Source organism: Aythya ferina (assembly GCF_964211825.1).
Source record: "Aythya ferina genome assembly, chromosome: 14".
Taxonomy (NCBI): domain Eukaryota; kingdom Metazoa; phylum Chordata; class Aves; order Anseriformes; family Anatidae; genus Aythya; species Aythya ferina.
Genome location: NC_140312.1, coordinates 1,074,774 through 1,093,820, shown reverse-complemented (window position 1 = coordinate 1,093,820; position 19,047 = coordinate 1,074,774).

Here is a 19,047-nt window from a genome sequence, read left to right as displayed (position 1 = left end):
ACCAAGATGCTCAGCACAGAGGGCAGTGACCTCTGGTCCCCGGCATATTTAGTGGCCAAAGTCACGTATGTGCACAGGTAGCGCACAGAGGTGCACGTTCAGATGTGATGCTCTCTTTTGTTTATTTTGGAAGATGTGAATCTATAATGAATAGAGCTGGCAAATAAGTGAAGAAAGAAAAGTAAGTGCTCATTTCTTCATGACTTGAAGGTAAAAGGAGCGAAGAGGTATTTTATCTGCTAATACTTAACGCAAACTAAAAGCCTAATTATTACAGTCATCAACATCCTGGATGAAATCAGGATTATATCAACTATTTTATCTGTATCGCCTCATCTTGGAAAGGAAAACTGATTTTCAAACTCTGATTTTTCCATAAAGAAAGGCCCAGTGGAGCCGGGAAATGCCGAGGTCTATGGATTGCATAAAGTACTCCAGCTATTCCAGTGCTCGCTCTCAGAAACACATCGTTGTAAGTGGAAATGCAAATACCGTATGCTCTTATTGAGGTTGCAATTAATGTATTTGGGAAGGGAACCAATGTAAATTATTTTTTATAACAGTGAGCCTTTATATAAAGTTGGACTATTTAAAAGCATGCATGCCATATAAAGGCAGAGAGGGAAGTGTCAAGCCATATTTATGAACAGTCAGGCTTGAGTAGATTTTCATAAAAACCCTCAGTAATGGTTTCTAATTCTGAGGCTCAGCTTAAGGGCCTGGAGCTCGTGTCTTCTGAATGGCCAATGAAGCATCTTTGAAACTTGTTGCACTCCTGCTGCGTTCTGCAGCCTGAGCTGGCACCGTGTGCTGATGGTGCAGAGGGCTGTGGGATGGCTCAGGGGTTGTGGAATGGCTCCTGGGCTCAGGAAGGCTCAGGGGCTGCAGGAAGGCTCAGGGGCTGTGGGAGGCTCAGCGCCTGGGCAGGCGGCACCGTGCGGGTGCCTGCAGGGCACGCGAGCTGCTGGCAGGGCGGGTGGGCAGCAGCCCAGGCAGGGTGTACCTGCTCCAGGGTGGCTCACATTGCCTGCGCCCAGGCCTGGAGGCACTGGGCAGGTCGGGGAAGGTTTTAGTGAAACCAGTGTTTTACCTGGCTTTAGCTAGACCTGCTGTACTGCATCTGTGTCGGATAGAGTTAAGAAGCCACACAGCTTAGGTCCAGGAATCTGTGTCTGCACCTGCAGAGGCTACCAGGTAAAAGCATCAAAGCTTCTTGTGGTACAGGGAGCTCCTCTCCTCCTGAGGATGCTGCAGACTTTGCTGCCGTCTCCAGGCTTTTGTTCCAGAAGCAGGGTGCAGCTCGTGGTGGTGGTGCTGAGGCACTCACCTGCACCCCATTTCCTAGGATTTCCTGGTGGCCTGGCCATTCCCACACAGTGCCGAGGCTGGGAGCCCTGCTGCCTCGTTCCCAGCACACAGCTGTGGTCCGGCAGCACGGGGACCTGCTGGCCTTGTCCCCTGGGGCAGGTCACCCTCCAGCTTGGCAGAGAGCATCTGCTCTCCTCCTGCAGCACACCCTCTGGTTTGGCTTTGTTTTAAAGGAATCCAGCGCGTGTGCCAGGACGGGACAGCTCCACGATGGGCACCAGAGCACAAGAAATGAGCGAGGGGGGAGATTCATGGCCGGAGGCACCCGGTGTCCTCAGCACCGCTGCCTGTGCCTGTCCCCTGTGCAGCTGCCCCTGCGCTCCCACGTCCTCGCTGCCGGCGTCCGAGCCCCCAGCGGGACACGGGGACCAGCGGCCGTGGGGTGGGAGAGGCCACCCAGAAATGCAAATCAAAGCAGCAGATGATGCGTGGTGGTACTCTTCATGTTGAAATATGTTATTAATATTAATAGAGTTACATTTTGATGAAATGTGTTTTGTGTAAGAAGGATTAACTGTACTCGGATTCTATTGGCTCATTGCAACACAGCGAGGTTTTAAATTATTGACTTTGCAGGCAAAGGACAATTCCCATGCCTCTGCCCCTGCAGGAAAGGACGGCACGGGCTGGGGCAGCCCGAGCTGGTGGACGTTCCTCACCGTGCATCGTGTATATGGGGACAGGCAGCCGTGGCTCTCCAAAACACCGGCATCGACTTGCCAGGATATGAGGAATAGGTATTAAAAATTTCATGCATCAGAAGGAGATGATTAATTTTCTTCCAACTAATTAATGAAATGAAATACTTTTCCACCCACTGAGCTGGAGTCCAGCAAGATCAGCAAAAAGGCTCTTATTGACTTCAGTGGACTTTGCACCAGTGTCGTTTCGTGGTTCACTTCAGCAGAATGATACATTTATATTGGGAAGGAGAGGTTGTAGGATTTCCTAGGAACAAGATCATTTTTCAGAAAGAAGGATGTTTACCTACATTTTCTCTGCTGCTAAGGCAACTGAAAGAGAGCATTGTTGTTTTGTTTTTAATTAAAGTTTTTAGCATTCACCTCAGCCACCGTATTGACTTTTTAATATATGAATAAATATTGGAACGCACGTATGTTTTATACTGCCTGCTCTGCATTTATTCAGTACACCTTACAGGGCTCTCTCCAGTGATCTGAGTTACACATTTCCAGCAGCATCCTGCCACATAATAAAACATAAGAAAGTAGGGCAGAACCCCCACCGCATTAACCCACTGCCTCCTGACATGAGTGTGCACAGTTCAGAGCACACCTCATCATTAATACTCACCGTGCTTATTTAGAACGAGGAGCCTGCAGCATTTCTGAAACATCCCATGAACGTTAATCCCCTGAGTACCCCCTAGCACAGCCAAGTATCACTCGCTTTCTCTCTCTCTCTCTTTCTTTCTTTCTTTCTTTCAGAACGGGGAGACCCATGCCCAGACACGGTATGGCTCGGGCACTGCAGAGATGGGCTCTGCATCAGAACTGTTGGGAGCAGCACTTGGGACTCCCACATTTCATGGGCCAGGGGTCTTTGGAGAAAAGGAGTTTTTGGGTCAGAAATGCCAGTTGTTCAAACCCCAAACAGTCTGGAGACACTTTCTGGCTGTGAGCAGGGCTGGCAGTGCTCCAGCATTGCCCCCCTCCTGCCCGCTGACCTTTCTCAGGAGGGCCCCAAACCTGCCGCAGCCCCTGGGGTGCTGAGTGGCACCCGGGCACCTGCAGCCCTTGTCTTCAGCCCGAGCTGGCTGAATATTGGCAGCAATGACCCCAACGCCTACAAATAACAAGACATGCATGAACAAAGGGTGCGAGAGTTTCAGTTTCCCAAGAAATGGGTTTTCCCTGCATGGGGCAGACCTGGTGCTGGCAGGGCTGGGGCCGTGCTGCTTGGTGCTGGGGTGTGCAGAGGACGGGCAGGCTGCACCGGGCTGCTGCTAACCAGGGGATGAGCTGCCACAGAGAGCCAGACGGTGCTTGTGTTTAAAGGTTAATTAAAACAGCAAGGCTGGCAATGCACGGCACACAACAGCATTCACGTGGCTCTTTTCCCTTTAAATACTTTGCATACTAAATTTAAACTAAGTTCCCTCCTTGCACACACACAAATAAATAAATAAACTTCATGAATTAAGTCAACCATAATTCCAATTAGTCCCAGCTGTTATTTCACCATCCTTTACGGCCCTGTCTGCAGCACTCAGAAATAGGTTACACATGGCCTCATGCAAGGAGACATGAAATAATTGCTTCAATGTGAATGAGGAGTAACTAATTTTGTTCATGTATTATTCAGAATGACAGGGACATTACTGTAATAATTCCTGACTTATTCAATATTCTGGAGAATGGTGGAGAAAAAAATGCATTTGCAGCCACAGGAAATGGAATGAACTACGCTGGGCTGAACCTCTTCCTCTCCTTCCTATTTATTTTTAACAACATTTCCAAATCACACTTTGAATATACTACTGTCATAGCTAAGATTCATTTTGACTGCAGGTATAAGGAGAACACTTCTTGAGGCAATGTGACCTACTACTGATGCAGCGAAAATAGATGATGTCACTGAAAGATAAATGACTTTTTCATATTTCTTCTTGCACTGTTTATCTCGTAAAGAAAAAAAGGATTCCTTTGATACTTCAGTTAGCAATAAATTTGGTAAATGACTCTAAAGAAATCTGTTTGGAGAAGACACCTTCATATGTTATTGAACAGATTTAGTTGTTAGCTATCTATGCCCGTGGACATTGTTATTTCACACAGCCTAACTTTAAAAAATCTTCATTATGATGAGTTAAAAAGAAAGCATTCTGTGACTAGTCATTATTTAATAAAGAGAAGAGAAAATTAAAAAAAAAAATGAAATGACAAAACAGGGAGAAAAATAAAATGAAATTCAAAAAGAGGACAAGATGTGAAAGATTATAGTGTGTGGGCTTAGACCAACATCCGTATGTCACCTTTTAATAAGAAAAATGATAGAAATCTTAAATAAGTTTCTTTGTATAACCCTCAAAAGACTGATCAAATGATGACTTTTTCTTTTTCTTTCACCCCCCTTCCCCCCATGTATGAACTAAAAAGAAAGAGGAGCAAAGAATGAATGGAGACTCAAGGTACAGTTTTGGTTATGAAAGGTAACATCAAAAGAAGTATCTAGAAATAGTGTATTTGTGATGAAAAATTCTAATTTCCATGCATGCGTCAATGTATTTACACACGAAATCCCACATCAAACCCCACAGCTGCAGCGGCCATAGCACTGTTTCTTTTTCCTGCCTTGATTTCAGTAGTCAAGTGGTTGGGCTGGGAGCAGATCAGGAAGTGCAGAAGGACACGAAGATAAAACATACAGAGTCTATTTACAAGTACTTCCCTTTCCTCGCATCCTTATCTACTTTCAACAACCGTTATCGGCGCGGAACTCCCGCTGCCAACAGAGGCGGCGGGCGAGGACCGGCGGGGCTGGGAGCAGGGCGCTGCGGAGCAGGGAGGCTGAGGATGCTTGGGCAGAGGGCTCGGGAAGAAAAAGGAGAGCAGCAGGTGCCAGAATGTGAGCAACTGTACTGGAAACGCAGAGAATTCCAGCAAATGAGTAATTAGCTAATGAATCAAAGGATGCACAATTCAGTTATGTCATACGTGTAGGCTGAGAAAAGGTAGATCTGAGGCAACACCTCATTGCTCCGTCGTGAATGTTCACATGAGAACCCGAGCCCGCCTCAGGCTCGGCTCCTGGCTGCTGGCTCCCAGCTGGCCTTGATCAAGGCATTCAGCAACAGCAGCGTGTGCAGGAGGAGCACGCTGGAGCTGATGGCAAAAGAGCCCAACAGGAAGAGTCTCCAGCTGTTCAGCTTGAGTGTTTAGCAGAAGTTGGTGCACAAGGGCCCTTAGAATCCTTGGTGTGTGGCAGGTTGTCTGGCCAAAACTAGCCAGCAGAAAACAGCCAAAAAGCTGAGGAAAAACAGAAAACAAAGTCCCTTCCCTAAATCTCGGTGTTGGAGAACAGCTTATAAGGCATCAGAAATCAGTCTGAAAAGCACCACTTTTGTTTTAAGAGTAGATCCATGTAGCTGACAGGTGCATGCCAGCACCTGCACCCATGTAACATCAGGTGCCAGACTCCAGCAGTTCCCGGTGACTAATTACAGCCTTTGCAATTACCGCAGTACTGGTATGATTCTTGAACACAATAACATTCTGTTCACTGAATGCTGAAAAATTACTTTGCTTATCGCACTGCTTTCCACAGCCAAACAATAAGGAGATTGAGGGTGACCCATATTTTTTCCCCAAACACTCAGATGGCCCTTCAATTGGAAAAGGTCAAGAAACTCTGCTGTAAGAGAATCCATGGCTTGTAAGATCTCATTCCCATCAACAGGGTTTGCTCACACAAATTCAGTATTAGCTCAGTGCTAAGAGTTCACCAGAAGTTCTCTATGTAAAATGAGCAAGCTGCAGGCAGGCTGACCCTGCAGGACTGAACGGTGTCCCACGGACAGACCACCCAGCTGTGAAAACTTTCTGAAATTTCTTTTCTGATGCATTTCCCAGTCACAAGCTTTTTACTACAATTTAGGGATTGAAGCAATGTGTTAAAACAACATTTTGTCTTAAATCCGAAATAAATTTATATATTGTATGAGTCTTGGAAACAGAGCTAAGGAAAGCACTACCATGATAAAAATCTCACACATCGGCCATCCTGAGGGCAAACGTAGGTAAATATCAAGTTACAAAACAGGGATACAAGTTGTTGACAGACTATTTTCTGCTAGATGCATTGTCAGTATTCTCATTCACATTTCTAATGCTGCATTGTACCTCAGCGTAAACCTGGTTTCAGCAAATACTGAGATTTCTCTTTCTTTTGTTGAATGACTTACTGGATACTATAGAAAATGAAACCATTTTTAAAGGTCAAGTTCTACTTACACAATTTCTGTCCCCTCTCTTTTCAGAAATAACCAGTGATTTTAAAGGTTTCTGTTTTGGAGTATTATATGCTATGCCCCTCACTGAGACACGGGAGCATCAGCCCTAACTTATCCTGGGCTGAAGTGTCTCTTCGTTGGGGCTCCCCAGCCTGAGCTCACTCCCAGCCTACTCCTGCCCAGTCCCTCTGCTCCTCCACACACTGGGCTCAGCAGTAGCAGGGAAGGAGAGCCTGCCCATCCCCATCCTATCCCATCAACATCCCATCCCACCTGCGTCCCATCCCACCCCAACCCACCCAGCCTTGGATGTTTGCCGGCTCCCAGACCCCCAACCTGTCCCACTGTTGCCTGGCACCCAAAAAAACCCCATGCACACTCCATCAGTCCCTGGGCTACACATGTGTCAGTTACCGACCCCAAATATCGCTCCAGCCTTGTGCCACCTCCTGAGGTTCTGCAGGTGCTAACTGAGGGCTTCCACAGGCCTCCAAAGCAACCACCAGCACCAGCCCTCGGCTGGTTACTCCTAAAACCTGACCATCGCACAGACAGAGCTCAGCTCAAACTACATTTTTCTACAGCTTGTACCTCCTGGAGCCAATCCATACTGCCTGTAATGTGGGACGATGGCTCGGTCCCAAATCTAACCCTTATGTAAGCTAGCATATACCAGTTGGCTCCAACCTCAAACATGAGCGTGTGTTGGGTAAGGAGTTAGCTATGCAGGACAGCCTGTAAAACGCTCCGAGTACAATAGGCAGTTTTGCTGTAGCACTCACTGAAAACAAGCCAGAAATTCTTTAGAAATGTATATGCAGTTGTTCTCAGTTCCCTGGCCTTGTCTGAACCTCTGGTGTCCGTGGAGGGATGAGCCCCCAGCGCCTGGGACAGCCCCGGCTGCGCCGTGGCCCCGCTGGCTATGCTGTACCCATGCGGATGAAGGGGAGTGGTGGGCTGGGGCAGGGATTGAGGCTTCTTTCTTCTGAAGTACAACAGAAACTTCTTCATGAGCAGCATCAACAGGGCTGCATTTGGGCTGGCTCCGTTGTGGCACTGCTCAAACGCATGTCATGGTAAAGCTCCAAGCTATCACCCTGTCTGTGACTGCACCCTCCGGCCCTCCGCACATGGGCTTTGAGAACTTTGTCACTGTTCTGATCCGGGCAATATCAGTGCTCATCTAACCTTGTTTCCCCACTTGGCTGCTGAGAACATTTTATGGATTTGTCAGGTAAGGCTTTATTCCTTTAAAAAATAGATTAGAAAAGCCATCTGGAATATTTTTTCAAAATCAACTCAAACTCCTCCAGCTGTTGTGTGACCTCATCCTTTATTAATTTCTGCAGACTCGTATTTACCATTGAGATCAACCCTACAAGTGTATAATTTCCTGATTTCTTTCCAGCTACTTTATTAAAGATTGGGGTTAGATATTTGCTCCCCTCGAGTCCCCTGATAACCCTCCTTCTCCTGCAGGAGTTGTTAAGGAGTAGATGATGTATCACACATTCCTTTATAGCAACAATAATTGTTCTGCTTCGGCAGCGACTGTGGCTTACATACTGCAGTTTTTCTGAAATTGTTTTCTTCTTTCTCTTATTGCTAAGGAAGATATTGGCACCAAAATGTGATTTGAGAGCTCATGTTCTCTTATTTTTCTCCCCTTACCTGGAGCCAGTGCAGATGCTACGTTTGTGATGGCAGTGCTGACATCTGTGTAGCTGAATCCAATGTCATAAACAGGAAGCAGAAGTGACAGCGGCAATTTCAATAGGGGTTTTTCTTCTGCTGAAGCCATTATTTCCCACAGGCTATATAAATCACGCCATGTCTAGAGCGTTCAGCTCCAAGTCTATGGCAATCCTCAGCTACACGGATGTGCCCCAACCTCTGCTCTCCCTGGCAGTCTGGCTGTTTTCCCTGAGGCGTGTTTGGAGCTAGCAATTCTTTGTTTCTGAGGAGGAAAACGGGGTGGTCACAGTCATTAAAAAAACCCATAAGATGAGTTTTGCGCCTGTCATGGGACATCTGTTTCTACAGAAGAAGCTATTCATAAACACTTCAAGCACGGGTACGGTTTCGGTACCCAAATGCCAGGCCTGGTTTCCTGCCCCAGATGTCTCATTGCATGCTCCGGGGGTGTGGGAGCCCCCTGCAAGCCTCCCAGCCCCTGGGCATCCTTCCAGGAGGCACCTTCGCGCCTGCTCCCTCTGCCAAACCGCGGCTGCCCACCTCCTGTCGCTGACCTCAGCCATCATCTTTTCAGCTCAAGATCTCAGGCTTTAGCACTGAGAAGCCTCGAGCAAAACCTCTCCTCCACCCACTCTGCTACATCCGACATCACCCTTTGAAGCAAGGGTAAAATTTGAGCACAACTGTAGTTCCCCTCCTTTTCTGCTGCAGCAGCACTGCGCTGGCACAAGCAGAGCTGAAATGATGCTGCGGCTGGGCGATGCACAGGCTCAGTGGCATGGGCCACCGCAGCAGGAAGCCCGTAGCTAAAAAATGCAGAAACGGACCCAAATAAAGAAAAACCTTGCATGAAATACACAAAATCTAAATCTGGATGAGAAGTCCTAGTGGTCATGATATTTAGAATTTACAGACCATTTATGTTCAAATGTCTTATCTCAATTTACAATTCCTCATCTTTTCTACAATAGCAACAGTTTGGCAGGATACCATACGCTAGCCCAGGGCAGATCTTAAAATGGCAGCATAACGGCATGACTAGTGGTGTAACCTGTATTTATGACATCTACCTTTATATAATTGCAGCTGGCATCCACAGAGGTCCTCAAGCAACAGCAGAGATGGTCACCAACCAGAACTGTTCCTGCTCTGCTACATCTGGCTGGCACAAGAAGGAAGAGCAAAGCCAGGCCTCGTCCAGGCCAGCACCTGGGGGCAGCAGGGCTGTGTAAGGCTGGGGGGAAGGCAGGTGCTGATGCAGCTGGAGGCTGGTAAATGATTTTGTTGTCATTGCATTTCAACACCTGGAACTCCTGAAGTTTTTTTGTTTGTTTGTTTGCTTTTTTTTTTTTTTCATTCTTTTTTTTCCCCCTGTAGTTCAAATTCCACAGTGCATCACTGAAAGCTCCAGGAAGAGGACGTCCTCCTCCTCCTGCAGGGCAGGGAACCCCAGCTCACACCTCCAGCAGGGAGCAATGGAGTTGGTGTGAGGGACAGGGGCTGCAGGAAAGCATCACTTGTGCCAGATGAGCTGATGAGTGAGGTCTGTGAGGCGTGCCAAGCCAGAGCTCCACGACATCCGGAGGCAAACGTCCTCTGTCTCTGGCTCTGCAGAGCCCTGCCCTGCACGGCCGCATTCCCAGCAGCCGTGGCCAACACGGGGAGACAATGGGCACCCTTGGTTCAGGCTGCACTGGAAACATGGAGGTGGGGTTTAACGCATCAACCGGCATAAAATAAATGGGTGGTTTACAAATATTTGCATCCTGTAATTGTCTTTAGGAAAGATCAGCTGGGTTAAATCTCACTGGGGCCATTTTTCTGTGAGGAACAGCAGAATTGTTAACAAGTTTCATTTCCACCACTCAAGCAGCTAATGTGCAATCTCTTAGTCTGATCACACTTCTGCTTCCAAATGGCACTTCACAAGGGAGCACCTCTAATCTGACATGTTCTTTCAATATTTTCTATGGGAAATGACTTTCCAGACTATCTGAAGGTTGCTGGGATGAGTCTCGCCGTTATGAGATGGTCCTCCTGAGCGACAAGAAGCAAAGCATACAGCTCGTAGTGGCGAGATGGGGAAGAGAAAGCAAAGAGCTGGAAATTAATGTGGATTTGGCTCCTAATCTGAGAACTTCCTGAGAACAGGGAAGGTGGCTAAACAGGCTTGTGTCGGAACGTCTAAGGTCTTAATGTTTTTCAGTAAGTTTCTATTACATGATAAAGCTACCTCTTGACTTTCATTTGAGGGTTAATTCTGATTTTAATGAATCAATTGCAAACAGTTCCTGAGGCTGGTCTCAGGTGGGGAGCAGTAAAAGTAACGCAGCATTACCCAACACTTCTGGCTGTAGAACACGAGCCTGTGAGACTTTCTTGAAAGATAGTGACTTAGGGACATGATCAAATATTTAAATCGTCTTCTCTATCTGTTCTCTGTCTGCTAGGAGGTACTTTTTCAACATTTCAACCACATTATAAAGGGCTGCAAATGAAGAAGAGAAGCAAAAGACTGGGAAAAGGGTGAGGACAATATTTCCCAATAGGTGACATTGACTTGTCAACATTTTTGCATTTAGATTCCAAAGTCAGAGGAACATCAACCTAAACTTCTGACTTTGGGAGAACTTGGTTGCAGATACTGCAGCTTGAGCTCAACATAATTTCAAAACTCCTATTTTACATTGAATTAACAACCTTCAGATTTTTTTCAGTTCTGATTTTTTTTTTTCTTTCCAGTAAGCAATAGGAAAAAAAGATAATTGTCCTAATAAGTACTAAACACTCTCACTTCCCCTGCAGGCTGATGATCACCATTTTTAACACCTTCGTATATTATGGATATATTTAATTGATACAGAGCTTCACAGCTGTGTGATAAAGCCTGGTCCCAGTGATCTCCAGCACAGACAGGGCTTTCAGCTAAATACTCTGTTCTAACTCTGTACATCTTTGGCTCGGGCAGGGACGTGTGTTGTTGATGTGGCTGTGGAAACACAATGTGAGGTAGGGGATGAAATACCAAGGGAAGATTGGAGGATTTTAATAATGCCTATTTTTATATCTGCTAGATGCCAACCATCTCAGTTAACAGAATATAATTGGAAGAATAGATTTAGTAGTTTTCTTTATTATTAGGTCTTGATGTACTTCTGTCAACTCCAAAATACTCATTACATGTAATTAGGGAGAAGATTAGAGTGCTGTTAAGATGCAGAAAAATGATGCAGCTCAACAAGGGCCAGTGGACAAAACAACCCACTTAGGAAAATGTCTCAAAAGTGCTGAGCAGAAGAGAGTGTTTAAAAAAAAAATGATGAAGATGAGAGCTGGTGCCTAATAATGAAGATGAGACTTTGAAGTGGGAAAGAGTTGATATGCGGAATCAAAGCATTTGATGACTATCCCACTGTCTAAAATGAATCCCTTGTGTTTATTTAGATGGTTGAAGTAACATTAGTGAGCTAATTCCCAAAGAACCACCCTCTGTCTTTTTCATAAACTCCCACCCCAAATGGCATAATTAATTTCACAGTTGTATAGAATAATAATAATAAAAAAATCCATCCTTTGGGAAGTAGGTGGTAATTTCTATCTGATAGAAATTGTGATTAGACACAGCATATAAAACTTTCGGATAATTTATTCACCAGAAATTGCCATATTATAACTATCAGGGGGCTGGTGATATGAAACTTAACAAGCTGATATTTCACTCTGATTTCCTTGAGCATGGTCCAATTTATTAAATCAAAATTGTAGATTAGCTTTAATATGAAATAAGATTTTTGTATTTTGGAGTAATGTATGTCAGAACTCATGGAACAGATAATGGCATAGCTAATAGAAATTAAGTTGTATCTAGAGCTGAAAGGCAGATAAAGAAGCAAGAGGAGAAAATTTCTGAAAATTTCTGTGAAACTAGAGGATAAAAGACTGGAAAAGAGACCAAGCCTGTGCCTGCACCATCGTATAAAGCAGCACACTCTAGGGCATCACCAGTGTGGCGATCTATTTCTGGTTCTATCAACTCCCCCTATAACATTAGATGAATTATTTCAGAACAGAATTCCTTTTCCAACTGATAAAAATTAAATAGCAGAAGAGCTGCTAAAAGGCGGCCACAGTTGTGCTGCCACAGGTGGGGCCACGCTGTTAGACAGGCACCGCGATGCTGTGCGCGATGTCTGCTTTGGGCGGGCTGCTGCCCCCAGATCCTAGCAGAACCTGAGTAAGTTTGCATTCAATTTTTCAACGTGCTTCTTTTTGTTTTGTTGCTCAGATTGGGCTATTTTGGGAGACCCCTGGGTTTGCTTGTTCTCTCGCCAGAGCACGGCCGGGTGCCCGCGTTGACAGCAGGGAGCTGGGGCTGGCTCTGCCTCTGCCTGTGCTGCTTCTGGCCCAGCTGAGCACCAGAATGGGCAGAGCTGGGGGCAAAGAGAACGCTGCCTCCTAGCACATCACGGCACGGCTGCCTGGGGACCCTGAGTGTCCTTTGCTATCCTTCCTCAAATCTGCAGCACAGCAGGCACCATCTGGCTCGCCTGCCTGCAGCTGGAGAGGGAAAAGCACATGGGCTCTGCAGCGGCAGCACAGGGGGAAGCAGAGTGTGATGGTATCAATGCCAATCACCACACCAGGGAAGCAGGGCTGGGAATGAACCAAAATGCAGGCGATTAACCCCAGGACAGGTCCAGTGGGGCAGCGGTCGCCTCAAGGCAGTGCCAATGCCCCCAAGCCTGGCGCTGACCTCTGGCCCCACAGCCCTGCAGGTGGATCCTGCTGCAGCCCAATCAATCCCCGCTTGTTTATAAGTATCTGTGACTCACAGGCGTTTTTCCTACTCCTTAATTGCCAGTTTCCTGAGAAACCATTTCAGTCAGCCAATAAGATGCAGAATTATGACTTAGTGACTAGATACAATGGGGAAAAATAAATACGGCATTATCGGTAAATTGAACAGCACTTTTCTAAGTACATCACGTATTTATAAACAACACATAGGTTTGCAGAAACCGAGGAACCCCTGCTCTTGCGGAAGGAGGTCTCGAAGACCTTGTCCCGGGTTGCAGCACCTCTCACCTCTGCCGGCTGTGCCCACAGGTGCAGGCGGTGGCAGTGCCTGGGGACAGCACTGCCTGCCCACCAGGGCAGGGTGCTGAGCCTGGCACTGCACCCCTTGCGGCCCCCATGGGAGCCAGCCCAGCACCGAGGTGGCATCAAGCTGCCCAGGGCCTCTCCCCTGCATTTCTTAATCCTGGTTTGAGTCCTGTGCATGCTGGCTTCCTGAGAGCCCTTACGGATTGGTCCTGTGATTTCAATAAACAAATTTAAATCCTTGAAGAAACCCAGTACGGTGGTGTTATTTTTATTTGGTATTGTTGTAAAAGTGAGGCACAAGATCTAAATGACAGAGATAAGACAATTTCATCTTCAGTATTAGTCATTGCTCAATTACAGCTTCATTCAAAGCCATTAATTGGGAGAAAGAAATAAGCCTGTGAAGTCACAAAGAAACAGCATGCTGTTTCCTTTATTCTCTTAATAAATGATTGTGTTTGGGAAGCTTGAAAGTCGTTTTTAGCAATCATTTGGTAAAGCCACTCTAATAGCTGTTAAAAGGCTAGGAAACACAATGCCAGTTAATTTTGGGTGATATCACAGGGAACTAGGGGAAGGAAGATAAAAAACATAATGGCACACAAGAAAATGGGAAGCTGGAGGAGTGCAGCACCAGTGCGTTAGGTGACTCAGAGAGGCAGGCAGCTGGAGGGCTGCGTCCTAGCAAGATTTCCCCCAAGAGCTCTGGCAGCTGATGGGCCATGTCCAGCTCCCCGCGGCTGGGCGCCGCCTGCCCGCACGCCCCAGGGTACGAGCACCTTCAGAGCCTCAGTGTCTGAACACAACAGCGGGCAGCGAGAAGCCTCAGCTCCCTGTTCCTGCGCTGGAACCAGGCAAAGATTCCTCTCCTCCTCCCCCAAACCAAATGCATCATTTTTCTGCAGCATGACACTCAGCCTTTGTTTTTGCCCTCAGACCTGGAGCCCAGGCTGTGGTTCTGATGAAGACCAAAATAATCTCAGCTGGCCAACATTCACTGTTTGACATTCCACCTGTTTGAAGCAAAATTGAAAATGGTATTTATGATGAAGATTAGCTCATGGCCATTAAGTGGTCTGGGCTGAAGATGGATGTTTGCTGTCAATGTAGCTGTGGTGATTTATCTCAGCTGAATGTTTCCCCAGCTATATGAAGTTACTGCCACAGAGCTCTGCTGGCAGATGAAATCTATGGATGTTCCTGAGCTGCATATTTGCTGCTTAAGAACTGACCCCAAAATGCTTCTGCAGAGACAAGAGGGGAGAACTTGCACTTTCACTTGTTATTTGGTACTGGAGCAGTATCAAGCAGCTGGGAAAAAGGAAAGGAAAAAAGCAAAGCAAAAAAAGGAAATTGTTTCCAAAATCTCCATCGGTTCAAAGAGTAAGGGGTTTAAAACAAATCTGTCAGAAGCAGGCACTGTGACAGGCCCGAAGCATGGAAACGACCCTGAGATGAGGGCTGGAGAGGGACATGTCCTGCTTCAGACCTGCCGATGGTCCTGGGGAGTCAGAGATGAGAACGACCACCGAGGTGAAGGGTCCTGTCTGCCCCTCTCTGGGTTGCTGTTTCTCGCGATATTCCCCTCGCCTGTCAGGTGAAGTCACTGCATTGGAATGGAAGGATCTCTTCCCGCTTCTCTTAAAACCCCTTTCTGTTTAAGTGTCTGGTTTCTGGTGCCTGACCATTGGCAGTGCTACTGTGAATTACCATGGGAGAAGGAAACCAAGGGAAGAGGTTTTGGTCACATCGTTTGGATCATTTTGTATGAGAATTCTGAAAAAGAGATGTTTCCCTTCTTATCCACTGCAGATTTTTGGATTTTTTTGAAAATCTCCTACCACATTTTTGTTTCAGAGTAAACCAGATCAATCTGTCTGAAGAGGGTTTTGCATCTTTACATTTACTCCAGCATAAAAATCTCTTATCCCCTGCAGAAGAAAAAATATTGGAGTGAAATGCTCAGTGCTGAGCAGACAGGCACAAACCTAAAGATGGATATACAAGTTCAAACCTTTCAAACCCAGAAAGTAAATCAAGATGACAACAGTCCCAAAACATCAGAAAACCTCAAACTTATGGAAAACAGAAAATCATAAGTTAAGACATTTCTAGCTCAAATCTCTGGAAACTACGAAATGTGTTTCACATTGCAGGCAGGCGAGCGGCAGCAGCTCCTTTCCTTCCTTTGGCCCAACTCTCAAAGACAGAGGTGGGACATGAAGAGCAGGGAGAAGCCACGAGGCAGTGCTCAGGGAATGTGCTGTGGCCTTGTCTCATCCTGCAGGAAGGCTGGGAAGTTCATGCTGAAAGCTGGGCAGCTTCAGGGGCTGGCACGGACATCTTAATGAGTGGAGAGGACAGCGTGGTACTCCCAGAACAACTCCTGGAGCCTCCATCCTTTCATTAACTTGCAAACACATACAATACATGCATGCTGAGTCCGCATCATGCCTGTTGGATTTTCCCATACCAGCCAGGAGGTTTCTGCAGCAGTTACGTGCCGAGCCAGAGCTGGCCCCAAGTCACTGCCATGCTGCCAGGGTGCATTATCTGCACAATACCCCTCATCAGCCTGCAGCACCCCCGGGCAGCCCCAGCACTGGCACTGCCAGGTCTGTCTGGCCCCACAGCAGGGCACCTTCCCGCACCCCTGCCCGCTCAGGCAGGACAGCGCTAGGGCTTGGATGCTAAGTTATGGAGAGCTGCACGCCGTATCTAAATAAACACCTCTGTTCCTGGAAAATGTTGTCGAAGGGGATATTAAAACTGTCTCTTCCAATTCTGCTCAGGGAATCTTTAACCAGTATGTCAATAAGGCCACATAATAATAATCAGATGTTTCAGCCTGGCCCAGATAAATTAGCTATGGGAGAGCAGCCAGTCTGCTTTCATTCATGGAAGTTAGATGCCAGCCAGTAATGAAGAATGATGATAAAAACCAAATCTCTTCAGTTTTATCTAAACCTTAAAATTAGGAACCAAACCAAAATGCATGTTCTTGGGCAAAGTCTTATTTAGTTAGTTTAGGTTTGGTTACAGAGGTTGGAATAAAATGCACGCACGTATTTACTTAACATAAAATCGTGTTCAGCAATGTTGAGGAAGAAACCCCTGCTGTCACAGCTTCCCAACACCTTTCCCAAGTGCTCAGCTCTGCGCCACAAACCTCAGCAAGACCAAGCACGAGGGCCACCTGCTTCCCTACAACTTGACTTGCATGCACGATGGGTTTGGCCTTCCCAGTCCTAATGCCCCCATGTTACAGATGTTCTACAGCGAGACGGAGACAAAGCTCAGTCCAGAGCAGATCGGTGTATTCACTGAAATCACAGGTTGTGAAGCTCCAGTTTCAGACCTGAGTATGTCTGAAATAAATCTTTGTCATTTCACTCTAACTACTACAGGTCATGCATAGACTGGAAGAATGCACACCTGCAGGGAGGGTCGTCCTTCCTGGGGCATCATTTCTCATGCAGCATATCTCCTATCACTAATGGAACTTTTATTAGCACCTAGACACAAGTAGTTAAAGGCTCACTAGGCAACAAAGCCTCACTGTAGAACTGAGAGGAAATTGAGAAGAATGGGTTCTGGAAACAATACCCTATAAGATCTTGAAAAGAAAATCCATTAAAGCAATCATAGTATTTTACATGGATATCTAAGCCTGTAGCCAAATAATAATTATAATGACATATACTGGCAATCATTTATTCAGTACAAATACACCAGAATTTGTATTAATCTCATTATTTGATTACATTCTCTCTTTAGACCTAGATTAAATACAAACAAGCAAACAGAAAGGGATCATTGTGAAATTCTAAGCTTAGTATAAACTCACGATCAATCACTGAGGTAATTCGAGCAATTCAGGTGCACCAGCCACTTAGAATTATTTTACATTTTCTGCAGATGGAAAGAGTGAAGGGTTATATTTGGAATAAATGTTTAATGAACATGGCAATTTCCATAACCATGCCTCTGTTACATTATTACCCTAACTGCTCCCCGTTGCTCAATAGCATTTCCTTAGGCCTTTAAGAGGTTACTGTATTTAAATTAACTTTAAAAATCTAATTCTTTTCACACTTCTCACATCATTTTGTCTCACCTTGCCTTGTGCAGATGGAGTATAAAGCCATTTAACACTGACATCAGAGGACGGACAGTAGCTGTCACTCCTGACACCTCAGGAGAGTATTATGGGCTTTGCTTATGGAAAGGGTTGTGAGTGGTGTGTGCAGCAGTACTCTGCTTGAGTCTGCTCGGACCTGAGGCTCACCACTTGACAAGGCTCAGGTAGCTGCACTGACCAGCTCTGCAGGGACAGGCCAGGTACTAGCCAACTGCTCGTCCCTCTCTCCTGAAGCATCCTTTGGATGAGCTGATATGTACTCGGAGCCCTATGAAGCTCTTGTCAGCTGACTTCTACCCATCCTCGAGCCCAGTGCTGGACACATGGACAGCTTTTGCAGAAAGCTATATTAATAGAGAAGATTTAAAATCGCCATAAAGATTCTGGTAGTGCCTCAGTTTGATTACTTTAGCAAACATAATTATTTAGTAGATGTACATTAATATTATTTGTTACTGTTTAACTGAACCCTGAAGGACCTGATCCTGTTCTTCTGTTACTTCTGCATGGGGTGGCCTCCAAGATTTCATCCCATGTACAAACACTGACATGAAGTGAATGCAGAATCTGGCTCTACGTTTAAATTATAGCTTGCAACAAAAACTGTCTTTTTGGCATTTTGAGGACTGGAGAGAGCAGCAGTTTTAAATAATCATCCATCACACAGGAAAACATTCAACTGTAAATCTGAAGTAGAAACCTTAAGGCATGAAGCTGCACAAACATTTTGGCTGAAATCCACCATTAGGATTGTCAGAGTAAATATTAAAAAGAGTTCTGTATGAAGCTAAAATATCTGTTTACAGATTTCTTTTGCTGAAGCCGCATATTGTACAATGAAATGAGATCTCCAAAAACATTTTTGTTCTAATAACTTTATAAACTCTGCTATATATTTTATGGAATTTAAATGTATGACTAGTTGGCCCAGAACTACTTCTGCAGGAGATTATTGGGAGAAAACATTACCATATGTCAGTAGAATGGCAACATCCCATAGATACTCAGGAGGATCTCAGGTTTAACCCAGCTCTTATGTTTATAATGTGGCAATATTTCCATACTTCGTATATGGGTACCTCTGCTTATATAAACAATATTATGGCAACGATTGTCAAAGACACTTATAGGATTCCAATGAAAATAAAAGTAATTTTCTTCGTACATATTTTCAAAAAAGCATGCTTCTGCTAGCACAGCTCTGCTGGTGAGAGATCACAGGCCACCATCCCTATGCCCAACACGGCTCTACTGGAAAAAGTCGGTAATGTAGACCTGGCCTAAATGATTTCGGCGTGTTTGCCTGGGTGGTCTCTCCATGCGGCGCCATTTAATCCCGCAGAGCTAGCCTTCCTGCAGCTTGCGTGTTTTCCGTGGAGAACTTCAGTGACCAGGATTTCAAACCATTTGGCCATCACAAAGCATGCTCAAGGGGTTTACAAAATCTGTTGGACATTTGGTGTTCATTGATAGAGTTCTCAGAATAAAATTATTTTCCTCCTGTGAACATCTGTGCTTTCCTCTTCACTGCTAAGTTCAACGCTGCCCCTGATCTAGCACAAAGAGCCACAGATCTGTGTGACTATTGGGATCACTGGTTCTCCCATCGCCCAGAAGCTACCAGCCCCCAGGCTTGGGCAGCATTACAGACCTACGCCTCAGGAGTGACCTTCCAGTCTTACTGTTTAGGATTTTACCTAATGTTTTCATATTTAGAAATAAAATTGTGCCTGTTAATGAGGCAAAAGCAGTATTCTGTTACAATTAT